Source organism: Tachyglossus aculeatus, chromosome 2 (assembly GCF_015852505.1).
Source record: "Tachyglossus aculeatus isolate mTacAcu1 chromosome 2, mTacAcu1.pri, whole genome shotgun sequence".
NCBI classification, from domain to species: Eukaryota; Metazoa; Chordata; class Mammalia; order Monotremata; family Tachyglossidae; genus Tachyglossus; species Tachyglossus aculeatus.
In genome coordinates this window covers 91,247,656-91,262,080 of record NC_052067.1, presented here as the reverse complement: position 1 = coordinate 91,262,080, position 14,425 = coordinate 91,247,656, and the positions used below count along the sequence as shown (strand labels likewise).

Here is a 14,425-nt window from a genome sequence, read left to right as displayed (position 1 = left end):
AAAATACCATTGCCGGAGACGTCTGATGAATCCAAAAACTTGTCCAGTTTTGCCTCTCCCTAGTCTTTCCTCCTCATAATTCTGTTTTACTCCTTCGCACGGCCAACTTCAATTGACCCCCAGAAATCAGGGCAGTTAAAAAGTTTGCTTAAACTTCTTAATACTTTTAATCCTTACTTGTTATAATTTGATTACCGAGACAGATTTTCTCTGTGGGTCTCCTATTAAATCACTTTCAAGTTGAAACAAACCAGAGAGCCTTTTAACTTTCACAGAGCTAGTATTCACTCCAAGCCTTTCAGATTTAATGCAGGGACTGTAGAATGTCTCTTCTTATTAAATGCTTTAAATACACCCAGAGGCTACTGGGGTGTGCCCATCCAACAGGTCTAAATAAATAAATAAATGTTGTGTTGTATCTGTTCTGGGTCTTACTCGGAGGGACCGGACTGATCCTCTATACATCTGAATTTACCATTGGCAGGACACTTGCGTTCTCTTGCGTTGTCTCCCCCTTTTAGACTGTAAGCCCACTGTTGGGTAGGGACTGTCTCTATATGTTGCCAACTTGTACTTCCCAAGCACTTAGTACAGTGCTCTGCACACAGTAAGCGCTCAATAGATACGATTGATGATGATCTTACACTTTACCGAGAGTTTTATCTCAAGGGGATTTTGGCCAACATTCCATCAGTATTTCCTAGTGGATAGGATTTATTCATTCATTCAATCGTATTTATTGAGCACTTACTGTGTGCAGAGCACTGTACTAAGCGCTTGGGAAGTACAAGTTGGCAACATATAGAGATGGTTCCTACCCAGCAGTGGGCTCCCAGTCTAGAAAGTGGGCTCACATGTGGGGCCGGGAGACAGGAGAATCTGGGTTCTAATCCCGCTCTGCCACTTGACCGCTGTGTGACCTTGAGCAAGTCACTCAACCTCTCTGGGCCCCAGTTACCTCAACTGCAAAATGGGGATTAAGATTGGGAGCCCCATGTGGGGCAGGGACTGTGTCCAAACTGCTTAGCTTCTGTCTACCCCAGTGCTTAGTACAGTGCTTGACACATAGTAAGTGCTTAAACGAATGTCAGATTTATCATCGTCATCATCATCATTATTATTATTCATGGGCAGACAAGGAAAGAGAAAACAGAATCTAAAAGGCCACCTTGTTTTCTGAGAGGTTGAATGCAGCGTCACTGGGGCATCTGACTGCTTACCAAACCAACCGTCTATAATGCTGTGGCGATATCTTCCTGTCAATCAATCAATCAATCAATCGTATTTATTGAGCACTTACTGTGTGCAGAGCACTGTACTAAGCGCTTGGGAAGTACAAGTTGGCAGCATATAGAGACAGTCCCTACCCAACAGTGGGCTCACAGTCTAAATGTATATATGTATATATGTTTGTACGTATTTATTACTCTATTTATTTATTTATTTATTTTACTTGTACATATCTATTCTATTTATTTTATTTTGTTAGTATGTTTGGTTTTGTTCTCTGTTTCCCCCTTTTAGACTGTGAGCCCACTGGTGGGTAGGGACTGTCTCTATATGTTGCCAACTTGTACTTCCCAAGCGCGTAGTACAGTGCTCTGCACACAGTAAGCGCTCAATAAATACGATTGATGATGATAAAAGGGGGAGACAGAGAACAAAACCAGACATACTAACAAAATAAAATAAATAGAATAGATATGTACAAGTAAAATAAATAAATAAATAAAATAAAATAAATAATAAAATAAATAAATGTCATCTGGATCAACAAATGCACCTAGGTTTGAGCCCCTTAAGTACTCTGATATTCATCCCTCCCGCAACCCCTGAGCACTTAGGTACACGTTGTTGTTGTCTTATGTCGTCGAGTCGTGTCCAGCCCGTAGCGATGCCATGGACACATCTCTCCCAGAATGTCCCACTTCCATCTACAATCGTTCTGGTAGTGTATCCATAGAGTTTTCTTGGTAAAAATACGAAAGTGGTTTACCATTGCCTCCTTCCATGTAGTAAACGTGAGTCTCCCCCCTCAACTCTCTTCCATGCTGCTGCTGCCCAGCACAGGTGAGTTTTGACTTGTAGCAGATTGCCTTTCACTCGCTAGCCACTGCCCAAGCTAGGATTGGAATGGATATGCCTCTGCTTGACTCTCCCTTCCATAGTTGAGACTGGTAGAGTACTGGGAACTCTCCAGGTGCGACCCTGAGAGGTGACTTAGGTACAAAGTTGTCTGTAATTCATTTTAATGTGTGTCTTCCTCTCTTCATCATCAATCGTATTTATTGAGCGCTTACTGTGTGCAGAGCACTGTCTCTTGTCCATAAGCTCCTTGTGGATTGGGATTGTTTCTCCCTAACAATCAATCAATCATATTAACTGAGTGCTTATCATGTGTAGAGTACCATAATGAGCACTTGGGAAAGTACAATATAATGATAAAATAGACACATTCCCTGCCCGCAGCAAGCTTTCCTACCCTATTGCATTATACTCCCTCGAGCTACTAGCAGCCTGGCTCAGTGGAAAGAGCCCGGGCTTTGGAGTCAGAGGTCATGGCTTCTAATCCCGGCTCTGCCAATTGTCAGCTGTGTGACTTTGGGCAAGTCACTTCACTTCTCTGTGCCTCAGTTTCCTCATCTGTAAAATGAGGATTAAGACTGTGAGCCCCCTGTGGACAACCTGATCACCTTGTATCCTCCCCAGCGCTTAGAGCAGTGCTTTGCACGTAGTAAGTGCTTAATAAATGCCATTATTATTATTATTATTACTAGCTGCTTGACAACACCAGCTGCTTGATTGAATAGCATTGAATAGTGATGCCTACTGTGTGCAGATTGGTGAGGTACAATATAATTAATAATAATAATAGGGGTATTTATTAAGCACTCACTATGTGTCAAGCACTGCTCTAAGTGCTGGTGAAGATTAGAGATAGCAAGATAATCAGGTCAGACATAGTCCCTGTCCCACACGGGGTTCACAGTCTAAGGAGAACAGATGGTGAATCCCCATTTTAAGGATGAGATAACTGAGGCACAGGGATGTTAAGTGACTTGCCCAAGGTCACACAAAGCAGGTGAGTGGAGGAGCCAGGATGAAAAGCCTGGTCCTCTGACTCCCAAATCTGGGCTCTTTCCACTAGGCCAGTCTGCTTCTCGGTAACCATAATCCCTGCTCTCAAGGTGCTTCCAACAGACTGAGCCTGCTTTTTCCTCTCCCCCTCCCCATCCCCCCCGCCCTACCTCCTTCCCCTCCCCACAGCACCTGTATATATGTTCGTACAGATTGATTACTCTATTTTACTTGTACATATTTACTATTCTATTTATTTTGTCAATGATGTGCATCTAGCTTTACCTCTATTTATTCTGATGACACCTGACCACATGTTTTGTTCTGTTGTCTGTCTCCCCCTTCTAGGCCGTGAGCCCGTTGTTGGGTAGAACCGTCTCTATTTGTTGCCAACTTGTACTTCCCAAGCGCTTAGTACAGTGCTCCATACATAGTAAGCACTCAATAAATACGATTGAATGAATGAATAAATGAGCAGATGCTAAACTAATTTACCAAAAGAGTAAGAAAGAAAAGAAGGTAGGTCATGAGTCAGTGCGTAAGCAGTGGAGTGCATAAACTATGTATATGAGTACTATGCCAGGTTGAAAATCCTTAAGTGCTTAAGTGGCAGTGAAGGGGAGATTAGAAATTAATCGGGGACACATTTGACATCTTGAAGAGCTTCATCAAAATCAGCACAGCCAGAAACTGGAACAAAGTCAAATCTCCAACATTAAGCCAATGTCCACCGCAACACAGCTTTGCTGGGTGGGATAAATGAGGTGAATGGATAGCAGCAGTATGTCCAAGGATCTGCAGTATGGTGAACTTGCCTGCTCTGTGACCTTGGGCAAGTCACTTTACTTTTCTGTGCCTCAGTCTCCTCAGCTGTAAAATAGGGATTCAATGCCTGTTCCCCTTTCTACTTAGACTGTGAGCCCTAGGTGGGACTGGGACTGTGTTTGACTTGATTATCTTGTTCTATCCTGGCACTTTTTTACAGCATTCATTAAGGGCTTATTATGTATTAGTAATAATAGTAATAATTATGGTATTTGTTAAGCACTTACTATGTGCCAAGCACTGTTCTAAGCGCTGGGGTAGATACAGGGTGATCAGGTTGTCCCACGTGGGGCTCACGGTCTTAATCCCCATTTTACAGATGAGGTAACTGAGGCACACAGAAGTTAATAATAATAATAATAATAATAATAATAATGGTATTTGTTAAACGCTATGTGCAAAGCACTGTTCTAAGCACTGGGGGCTAGAAGGTGATCAGGTTGTCCCACGTGGGGCTCACAGTCTTAATCCCCACTTTACAGATGAGGGAACTGAGGCACAGAGAAGTTAAGTGACTTGCCCAAAGTCACACAGCAGACAATTGGCAGAGCCAGGATTTGAACCCATGACCTCTGACTTCAAAGCCCGTGCTCTCTCCACTGAGCCACGCTGCTTCTCATAATAATGATGGCATTTATTAAGCGCTTACTATGTGCAAAGCACTGTTCTAAGTGCCGGGGAGGTTACAAGGTGATCAGGTTGTCCCACGGGGGGCTCACAGTCTTAATCCCCATTTTACAGAGGAGGTCACTGAGGCTCAGAGAAGTTAAGTGATTTACCAAGGTCACACAGCAGACAAGTGGCAGAGCCAGGATTAGAACCCACGTTCTCTGACTCTCAAGCCCATGCTCTTTCCATTAAGCCATGCTGCTTCTCTATGTGTCAGGCACTGTACTAAGCACCGGGGTAGATACAAGCTAACCGGATTGGACACAGTCCATGTCTCACATGGGGCTCACAGTCTTAATCCCCATTTTACAGGTGAGGTAACTGAGGCCCAGAGAAGTGAAGTGACTCGTCCAAGGTCACACAACAGACAAGGGGCCGAGGTGGGATTAGAACCATCCCGTGCTTTGTCCACTAGACCCCAGTGCTTGGCACAGAGTAAGCATTTTTTTAATGGTACTTATTGAATGCTTACTATCCGCCAGGGACTGTACTAAGCACTGGGGTGGATACAAGCTAATCGGGTTGGACACGGTTCATGTCCTTCATGGGGCTCACAGTCTTAACCCCTATTTTACAGATGAGGGAAATGAGGCACAGAGAAGTGATTAGCCAAAGGTCACACAGCAGACCAATGGCGGAGCTGGGATTAGAGCAGACGGCCTTCTGGCCCGTACTCTAACCGCTAGACCACGATGCAAAATAAGCCCAATTATGATTATTATCATTCTTTTAGAGAGGGCGGGTTGAATGATTTAAAGACCACAAGTCTGCTCTTATAGTAGCAGACAGAATGGTCTGGAGTGCCACAATCAGGAGAGACATTGAGCAGGGAATTTAGAAAGTCGGGAAGGCCAAGAGACAGATGTGGAAACAAATAAAGATGTGCAAAATGGCAAAGGACAACTTATACTAAACAGTATCAAAACAGTATGTCCTTCACACAAAGTATTTTCAGCCGCACTCGTATGTGTGGATAGCTTCAAAATCAGTAATGTTCCAATCTAGACTGTATCCACCCTACTGCTTAGTACAATGTGTGGCGCATAGTAAGTGCTTAACAAGTACCATAATTATTAATTTTACCTTCCAATAGGAAGGATGGGGAAATATGTCTCTGCCCAGCTACTTGAATTGGACTCTCCCAAGTGCTCAGACCAGTGTACTACACCCAGTAGGCATTCATTCATTGATTTATTTGTTCATTCATTTATTCATTCATTCAATCATATCTACGGAGCACTTACTGAGTGCAATGTTTAGCTGGCATTGGCAACGAAAAAATGTTAGATTGCTTCTCCCACCTGTCAGAATTCGTTCCGATATTTCCCAAACCTGTCCTCCCCCAGGCTTTCTCATCACTGTAGACGGCACCACCATCCTCCCCGTCTCACAAGCCCGTAACCTTGGTGTTATCTTCGTCTCCCTCATTCAACTCACTTATTGGATTTGTCACTAAATCTTGTCAGTTCAACTGTCACACATTGCCCAAATCTGCCATTTCCTCTCCATACAAACTGCTTCCGCCTTAATCCAAGCACTTATCCTTTCCCTTCTTGATTACTGCATCAGCCTCCTGGCTGACCTCCCTGCCTCCTGTCTCTTCCCACTGTAGTCCACTCTTCACTCTGCTACCTGGATCATTTTGCTACAAAATCATAAAGTCTGTGTTTCCCCACTTCTCAAGATCCTCCAGTGGTTTCCCATCCACCTCTGCACCAACAAAACCTCCGCTCTGTAGGCTTTAAAGGACTCAATGTCCTTGCCCCCTTTGAAAAATAAAGAATAATGGCATTTGTTAAATGAATTAACATTCGCAAAGCACTGTTCTAAGTGCTAGGGAAGATACAGGGTGATCAGGTTGTCCCACGTGGGGCTCACAGTCTTGATCCTCATTTTACAGATGAGGTAACTGAGGCCCAGAGAAGTTAAGTGACTTCCATAAAGTCACACAGCTGGCAAGTGGCAGAGCCGGAATCTGAACCCATGACCTCTGACTCCCAAGCCTAGGCTCTTTCCATTGAGCCACTCTGCTTCTCTGCTTTCTACTCCAATCCAGCCCACACATTTTGCTCTTCTCCTGCCACCCTACTCACTGTGCCTTGATCTCTTCTATTTCAGCACCAATATTTCACCCACATCTTGCCTCTGGTCTAGAAAGCCCTCTCTCCTCTAACCTGACAATGACTCTCCCCACCTTCAAAGCCTTTTTGAAGGCACACCTCCTCCAAGAGGGCTTCCCTAAGCCCTCATTTCTTTTTCTCCCACTCCCTTCTGCATCACCCTTGCAATTGGGTTAGAACCCTTTATTCACCGCTCCCGCAGCCCCACAGCACTTGTGTACATTTCTGTAATTTATTGATGTAATTATTGTCTGTCTCCCCATCTAGACAGTAAGCCTGCTGTGGGTAGGGAACAGGTCTACCAACTCTTTATATTTTACTTTTCCAAGAGCTTAGTTCTGCGCTCTGCACGCAGTAAGCGCTCAGTAAACATGACTGAGTGATTTATCGATATATTTTGTACGACTGGTGCCAAACCTCAATGTTTTCTATTTTTCTCATTCACAGGATGTATTTTAAGATGAAATTTTTCTTGTAAACTATGGTTAAAATGCATCTTTAAAAAGGAAAAAAAACCCCTTCCATTTCATTTTATAAACACCAATTCAACATTCTTCCTAATATAGGGTTGTTTTCTGTAAGAAATTGCCCCATAGCAGGAAGGAATGGATCAGAGCTATAAACTGAATGAGAATAATAATAACATTTTGCATGGGTAGAACACTTTCATTTTTCCAAAGCACTTGCACGTCAGTGATCTCATTATCCTCACAACATCTCTCTAAATAGAAACCTGTGGATAGAATCGACCTCCTTTGACAAATGAGGAAACCGAAGTCCAGAGAGGTCAAGTGACTGGCCCCAAATCACACAGCAGGCCAGTGGCGGAGCCGAGACAGAACATAAATCTCCTGATCTTTTGATCTCTTGAGAAGCAGTGTGGCCTAGTAGAAAGAGCACAGGCCTCGGAGTTGGAGGATCTGGGTTCTAATCCTGGCTCCGCCACTTCTCAGCTGCGTGACCTTGGCTGAGTCGCTTAACTTCTCTGTACCTCAGTTACCTCATCTGTAAAAATGGGAATTAAATCCCACTCCCTACTACCTAGGCTGAGTTTCCCAGGTGGGACAGGGACTGTGTTCAAACTGATAACAACAGTGCTTGGCACATATCAAGCCCTTAACAAATGGTGTAATCATTATTAATTATTATCAATCATCACGTTAGTGCTCTATCCCCTGCCACTCTGGTACCCTATGTATTTAATAATGATGGCATTTATTAAACACTTACTACATGCAAAGCACTGCTGTAAACACTGGGGAGGTTACAAGGTGATCAGGTTGTCCCAAGGGGGGCTCACAATCTTCATCCCCATTTTGCAGATGAGGGAACTGAGGCACAGAGAAGTGAAGTGACTTGCCCAAAGTCACACAGCTGACAATTGGCGGAGCCGGGCTTCGAACCCACAACTTCTGACTCCAAAGCCCAGGCTCTTTCCACTGAGCCATGCTGCTTCTTTGTTCATTTAAATGTACCAACATCACGAGCATTTGTTTTGTTTATTGTACTCTCCCAAGTTCTTACGACAGTATTCTGCACACAAATAAGTGCTCAGTAAATACCATTCAATGAATGATTGAGCTATGAAACGTGCACGATTTTCTTTAAAATCCACAACAACCATTGGTAAGGAGTTTTAATGATTTGACCCCATTTTCTGTTAATTCATTTGACTGAGGGTGTCTCAGACTTAAAAAGGTTTTATAGGAAATCAGATTTCATTGAAAATTTCTTAAAATTACTTCTATTATATTGGACTCATCTATCATCACCATAAGTGACATAATGGGTCTTGGATGATTATATTTAATGTGGTGGTGATGATCATTAATGCTGTTTGTGAAAAGTTGGGCAATCAGTTGCTCAAACATCAACTTCCCACCATTCACAGAGGTCACTTCTTACTTTATATGAAAAAGTCAGGATTTTCTGCTCGACAACCATTGGTTGTCAATTGATATTTTAAAATCGTTCCAAAAAAAAAACTATCAGCTTTAATTTGTCCTGTCTTTCACTCTTTGTTTCCATTTCTCCATACCAAGATGGCTCCCGTATATCTGTGCTAATATTTCTAAGCTCATGGAAGCAGCCACCCATTTAGACATTTAATTTAAGGCTAAAAATACTTTTCCTTAGGACACAGTCTAACTGAACTTCATTCATCACTTTCTTGACATAACCCTTCCTCGTGCTTTCGGACAGTTGCGTCTATAACCACCTGCATTTTGTTTGGAATGATTTCGACACCATCTGCTGACATTATTTTCCCTAAATATGAAATTCCCTTTAATCTAATTTACATGAGCTTTTACTCAGTTTCACGTTCATTGTGTATTTTCTAGACTGTGAGCCCGTTGTTGGGTAGGGGCCATCTCTGTATGTTGCCGATTTATACTTCCCAAGCGCTTAGTACAGTGCTCTGCACAAAGTAAGTGCTCAATAAATATGAATAAATAAATAAATAAATATGAATAAATAAATATGATTGAAATCATAGCTATGGCAACTAGCACTTCCTCCTATTCCATGTCTAAATCACGGTGCCTTAGTGGAAAGAGCACAGACATGCTAGTCATAGGACCTGGGTTCTAACCCCAGCTCAGCTATGTGCTTGCTGTGTAACCTTAGGTAAGTCATTTAACTTCTCTGGGCCTCAGTTTCCTCATCTGTAGAATGGGGATTCGATATCTGTTCCCCCTCCGACTTAGACTGTGAGCCCCTCGTGGGGAAGGGGCTGTGTTGGAACTGATTATCTTGTATCTTGGCACATAGTAAGTGCTTGACGCATCATCCCACGACTCATATTATTAAATATATATTTTCCTTCAGTTACCGACCGGTATTTTGTTTTCAAGACACTTCTTCACTTCACTTTCAAGTGTACTTTTGCTTGTAGTTGAACCATTATTATTATTATGTATTTGTAAAACACTTATTATGTGTCCAGCACAGTTCTAAACACTCAGGCAGATACAGGTTAATCAGGTGCGAACACAGTCCCTGTCCCACATGGGATTCACAGTCTAAGTAGGAGGGAGGAGGATTGCATCCCCATTTTACAGTTGAGAAAAGTGAGGTACAGAGAAGTTAAGTGACTTGCCCAAGGTCACGTGGTGGAGTCAGGATTAGAACCCAGGTTTTATGACTCTCAGGCCCAAGCTCTTTCCATTAGGCCGTGCAGCTTCTCTAGCCATTTACTGAATGTTTTAGTAAGCAACAAATAACCTTTTTATTTATAAAGCAGTGTGATCTAGTGGAAAGGGCAAGGACACGAGAGGCAGAGGACCTCAGTTCTAATCCCAGTTCTTCCACTTGTCTGCTGGGTGACCTTGGGCAAGTCACTTAACTTCTCTGTGTCTCAGTTCCTTCATCTTCAAAATGGGGATTCAGTACCTGTTTTCCCTCCTCCTTAGACTGTGAGCCCCTCTGTAGCTACCCCAGTGCTTAGGATGCTTACCTCCTTCCCTTACCCACAGCACCTGTATATATGTATATATGTTTGTACAAATTTATTACTCTATTTATTTATTTATTTATGTTACTTGTACATATCTATTCTATTTATTTTATTTTGTTAATATGTTTGGTTTTGTTCTCTGTCTCCCCCTTCTAGACTGTGAGCCCACTGTTGGGTAGGGACTGTCTCTATATGTTGCCAACTTGTACTTCCCAAGCGCTTAGTACAGTGTTCTACACACAGTAAGCACTCAATAAATACGATTGATTGATTGATTGATTGATGGTGCTTGGCACGTAGTTAAGTGCTTAACAAATACCACAGTTATCGTTAGTATTATTAATTTAATTAGGTACACTGGATTCTCTTCTGCTCATTCTTTGGTTGCTAATTGCTGCCTCTATCACTGCTTCCTACCTCTCTATCAAAGTTTCCCTCTTAAAGATGTAGTCTCCTAAAATAAATACGGTAGAAAACCTATGACCTGACACGCAATTTTCCAAGCTTAATTAATAGGAAAAGAGTTCAGTTAACTGAGGAAATCAGTCACATGCCATAGCCAAACTCAATTACGTTTTCCTATCCATGGTAACTCAAGAAGTAGTGTGACCTAGTGGAAAGAGTGCAGTCCTGAGTGTCAGAGGGCTTGGCTTCTAATCCACCACTTACCTGCTGTGTGACCTTGGGCCAGTCACTTCACTTCTCGGGGCCTCAGTTCCTTCACCTGCAAAATGGGGATTCAATACTTGTTCTCCCTCCTACATAGACTGTGAGTGCCATGTGGAATCTGATTATCTTGTATCTATCCCTGTGCTTATTGAGCATTTGGCACTCAATAAGTACTTAGCAAATACCATTATTATTATTATTATTGTTATTATTATGCTCCAGTTTGAAACATTGTCTTCTTAATGTTGTTAATAAATCACTCCATTAGTGACGTTTACTGAGGTGTTATTCTGAACAGAGCCCTGAATTAAGTTCTTGGGGGAGTCCGATGGAGTTGGTATTGAGCCATGAAGCAGCGTGGCTCAGTGGAAAGAGCACAGGCTTTGGAGTCAGTGGTCATGGGTTCAAATCCCAGCTCTGCCAATTGTCAGCTGTGTGACTTTGGGCAAGTCACTTAACTTCTCTGCCTCAGTTACCTCATCTGTAAAATGGGGATTAAGACTGTGAGCCCCCTGTGGGACAACATGATCACCTTGTAGCCTCCCCAGCTCTTAGAACAGTGCTTTGCATATAATAAGCGCTTAATAAATGCCATTATTATTATTATTATTTATTAAACATGTTCCAGGCTCTCAAGGAGCATACAATCTAGTGAGCAATGATTCTTTCATCCCCATCCAATGGGGACATTTGGATAGCAAGGGGGTTTCTTCAGTGTGGCTTATTACAGTGCTCTATGCATATAATAAGCACTCAATAAAGACCACTGATTGATTGAATGGCTGCTTCATTATAAAGTCACCTTAACAAGCTCATTGTGCCTGACAGAGTGAGTACTCAAACCATCAAAGGCCTGGGTAAGAAGAGAGGCGTCTAGACTGGTGGAAGGTGGTTATCCTGGCTAAGAGTGTGGCCACTTAGAGATTTAGAGGTGGGAGAAGGGCAGCACACCATCAAGTCTTCTGGGCACTTGGCTGTGGGCAGGAAGGGGCACAGTTAGACCGTGAGAAGCAGCGTGGCTTAGTGGATAGAGCCTGGGCCCAGGACTCAAAAAGACCTGGGTGCTAATCCTGGCTCCACCATATGTCTGCTGAATGACCTTGGGAAAGAAGCAGCGTGGCTCAGTAGAAAGAGCCTGGTCTTTGGAGTCAGAGGTCATGGGTTCAAATCCTGGCTCTGCCACATGTCTGCTGTGTGACCTTGGGCAAGTCAGTTAACTTCTCTGAGCCTCAGTTACCTCATCTGTAAAATGGGGATTAAGACTGTGAGCCCCACGTGGGACAACTTGATTACCTTGTATCCCCCCCAGCGCTTAGAACAGTGCTCTGAACATAAGCACTTAACAAATGCCATCATTATTCTTTGGGCCTCAGTTACCTCATATGTAAAGTGGAGACAAGAGTGCGAGCCCCATGTGGGACAGGGACTGTGTCCGACCTGATTAACTTGTATTAATTACACAGTAAGTGCTTAACAAGTAACATAATAATAATTATTATTACTACCATGGAAATGTAGCCCCTTCCACATAAGGCAACTTCTGCTGTCCATCTGTTATCGCAGTCAGAGAAACCTCCCTCCCTTCCAGCTGCCTCCGATCCACAGTTCCTGAGATGCTGCAAGATGGCCATTGGCAAGCTTCAGTGATGATTGGTCTAGAGCAAGGTTGGATTAAGTCAGTTTGTGGGCCAGATCCACCCCGCGGGCCATGTTTTCTGCATAAGGACTTGCTTTTCTGGGATGGTGCTTCCTGAGAACTGTCTCAGGAGGCTTAAAAGTTCTTTTTTTTATTAACGGTATCTGTTAACTGCTTACCATATGCCAGGCACTGTTCTAAGCACTGGGGTAGTTATAAGGTCAGACAAATTCATGTCCCACATGGGGCTCAAAGTCTTAATCCCCATTTAACAGATGAAGTAACAGGCCCAGAGAAGATAAGTGACTTGCCTGAGGTCACACAGCAGACTAGTGGCAGAGCCAAGATTAAAACCCAGGTCCTTCTGACTCTCAGGCCCAAGCTCTATCCACTAGGCCATGCTGCTTCCTTTCCTTCATTCATTCAATCATATTTATTAAGCGCTTACTGTGTGCAGGGCACTGTACTAAGCGCTTGGGGAAGTATGATACAACAATAAACAATAAGCATTCCCCACCCACAAAGAACTCACAGTTTAGAGTGGGGGTGACAGACATCAATGCTCTGCACACAGTAAGCGCTCAATAAATATGATTGATGATGATGATGATGATCAGTACAAGTAAATAAAATGATGGATATGTGCGTAAGTGCTGTGGGACTGAGAGGGGGGAAAACCAAAAGGGAGAAAATCAGGGTGACACAGGAGGGAGAGGGAGATGAGGAGAAGTGAGGCCTCATCTTGGAAGGTCTCTTGGAGGAGATGTGCCTTCCAAAAGGCTTAGAAGGTGCGGGAGAGTAATTGTCTGGTGGATTTGAGGAGGGAGGGTGTTCCAGGCCTTAGGCAGGATGTGGGCCAGGGGTTGGTGGAAAGACAGGTGAGGTTGAGGCACGGTTAGAAGGTAAGCACTAGAGGAGCCAAGTGTGTGGGCTGGGTTGTTAGAAGGAGAGAAGCGAGGTGAGGTAGGAGGGGGCAAGGTGATGGACTGCTTTAGAGCCAATGGAGAGGAGTTTTTGTTTGCTATGGAGGTGGATGGACAGCCACTGGAGTTTTCAGTGGAGTGGAGTGATGTGTCCAGAACTCTTTTGTAGAAAAGTGATCCAGGCAGCAGATTGAAGTATGGACTGGATTGGGGAGAGACAGGATGCTGGGAGATCAGCAAGGAGGTTGATGCAATAATCCAGGGGTGATAAGATGAGGGATTGTATTAACATGGTAGCAGTGTGGATAGAGAAGCAGCGTGACTCAGTGGAGAGAGCACAGGCTTGGGAGTCAGAGGCCATGGGTTCTAATCCTACAGTCTAAATACACTCATCCTCCCACTTTTCCCATTACTGTCAATAACACTGTTATCTTCCCTGTCTAGTAAGCGAACAACCTTGAAGTCACCCTTACCTCATCCCTAGCACTTATGCACAGAACCATAATTTATTTTAATGTCTCCTGCCCACAAGGAGCTTACAGTCTAGAGCACAAAGGAAGAGGAATTCTGGACAGGAGAAATAGACATTCCACAGGATATAAGACCATCGTTGGCAGCTGTGTGTAACTGGACATTTAGTAAAGCCAGAGAAGCAGCATGGCTCAGTGGAAAGAGCCCAGACTTTGGAATCAGTGGTCATGGGCTCAAATCCCGGCTCCACCACTTGTCAGCTGTGTGACTTTGGGAAAGTCACTTAACTCCTCTGTTCCTCTGTTCCCTCATCTATAAAATGCAGATTAAGACTGTGAGCCCTACGTGGGCCAACCTGATTCCCTTGCATCTCCCCCAGCCCTTAGAACAGTGCTTGCCACATAATAAGCGCTTAACAAATACCATTATTATCATAGAGAGAAAAGAGCAGATTTTAGTGGTGTTACGAAGTTGGGACCGACAGGATTTGGTGACGGATTGAATATGTGGGTTGAATGACAGAGAGGAGTCAAAGATAATGCCAAGGTTACAGGCTTTGTCCCGCTTATCTAATGCT

At 43.5% G+C, this 14,425-nt stretch overlaps 1 non-coding gene across 1 annotated transcript; it reads right to left on the bottom strand.

Annotated features, from left to right (window-relative positions):
• Positions 1 to 2,080: 2,080 nt before the first annotated feature.
• LOC119924844 lies at positions 2,081 to 2,218 on the bottom strand. Its single transcript, XR_005449529.1, has one exon. It is a non-coding gene; the product is annotated as a small nucleolar RNA SNORA7 (small nucleolar RNA).
• Positions 2,219 to 14,425: the final 12,207 nt, after the last annotated feature.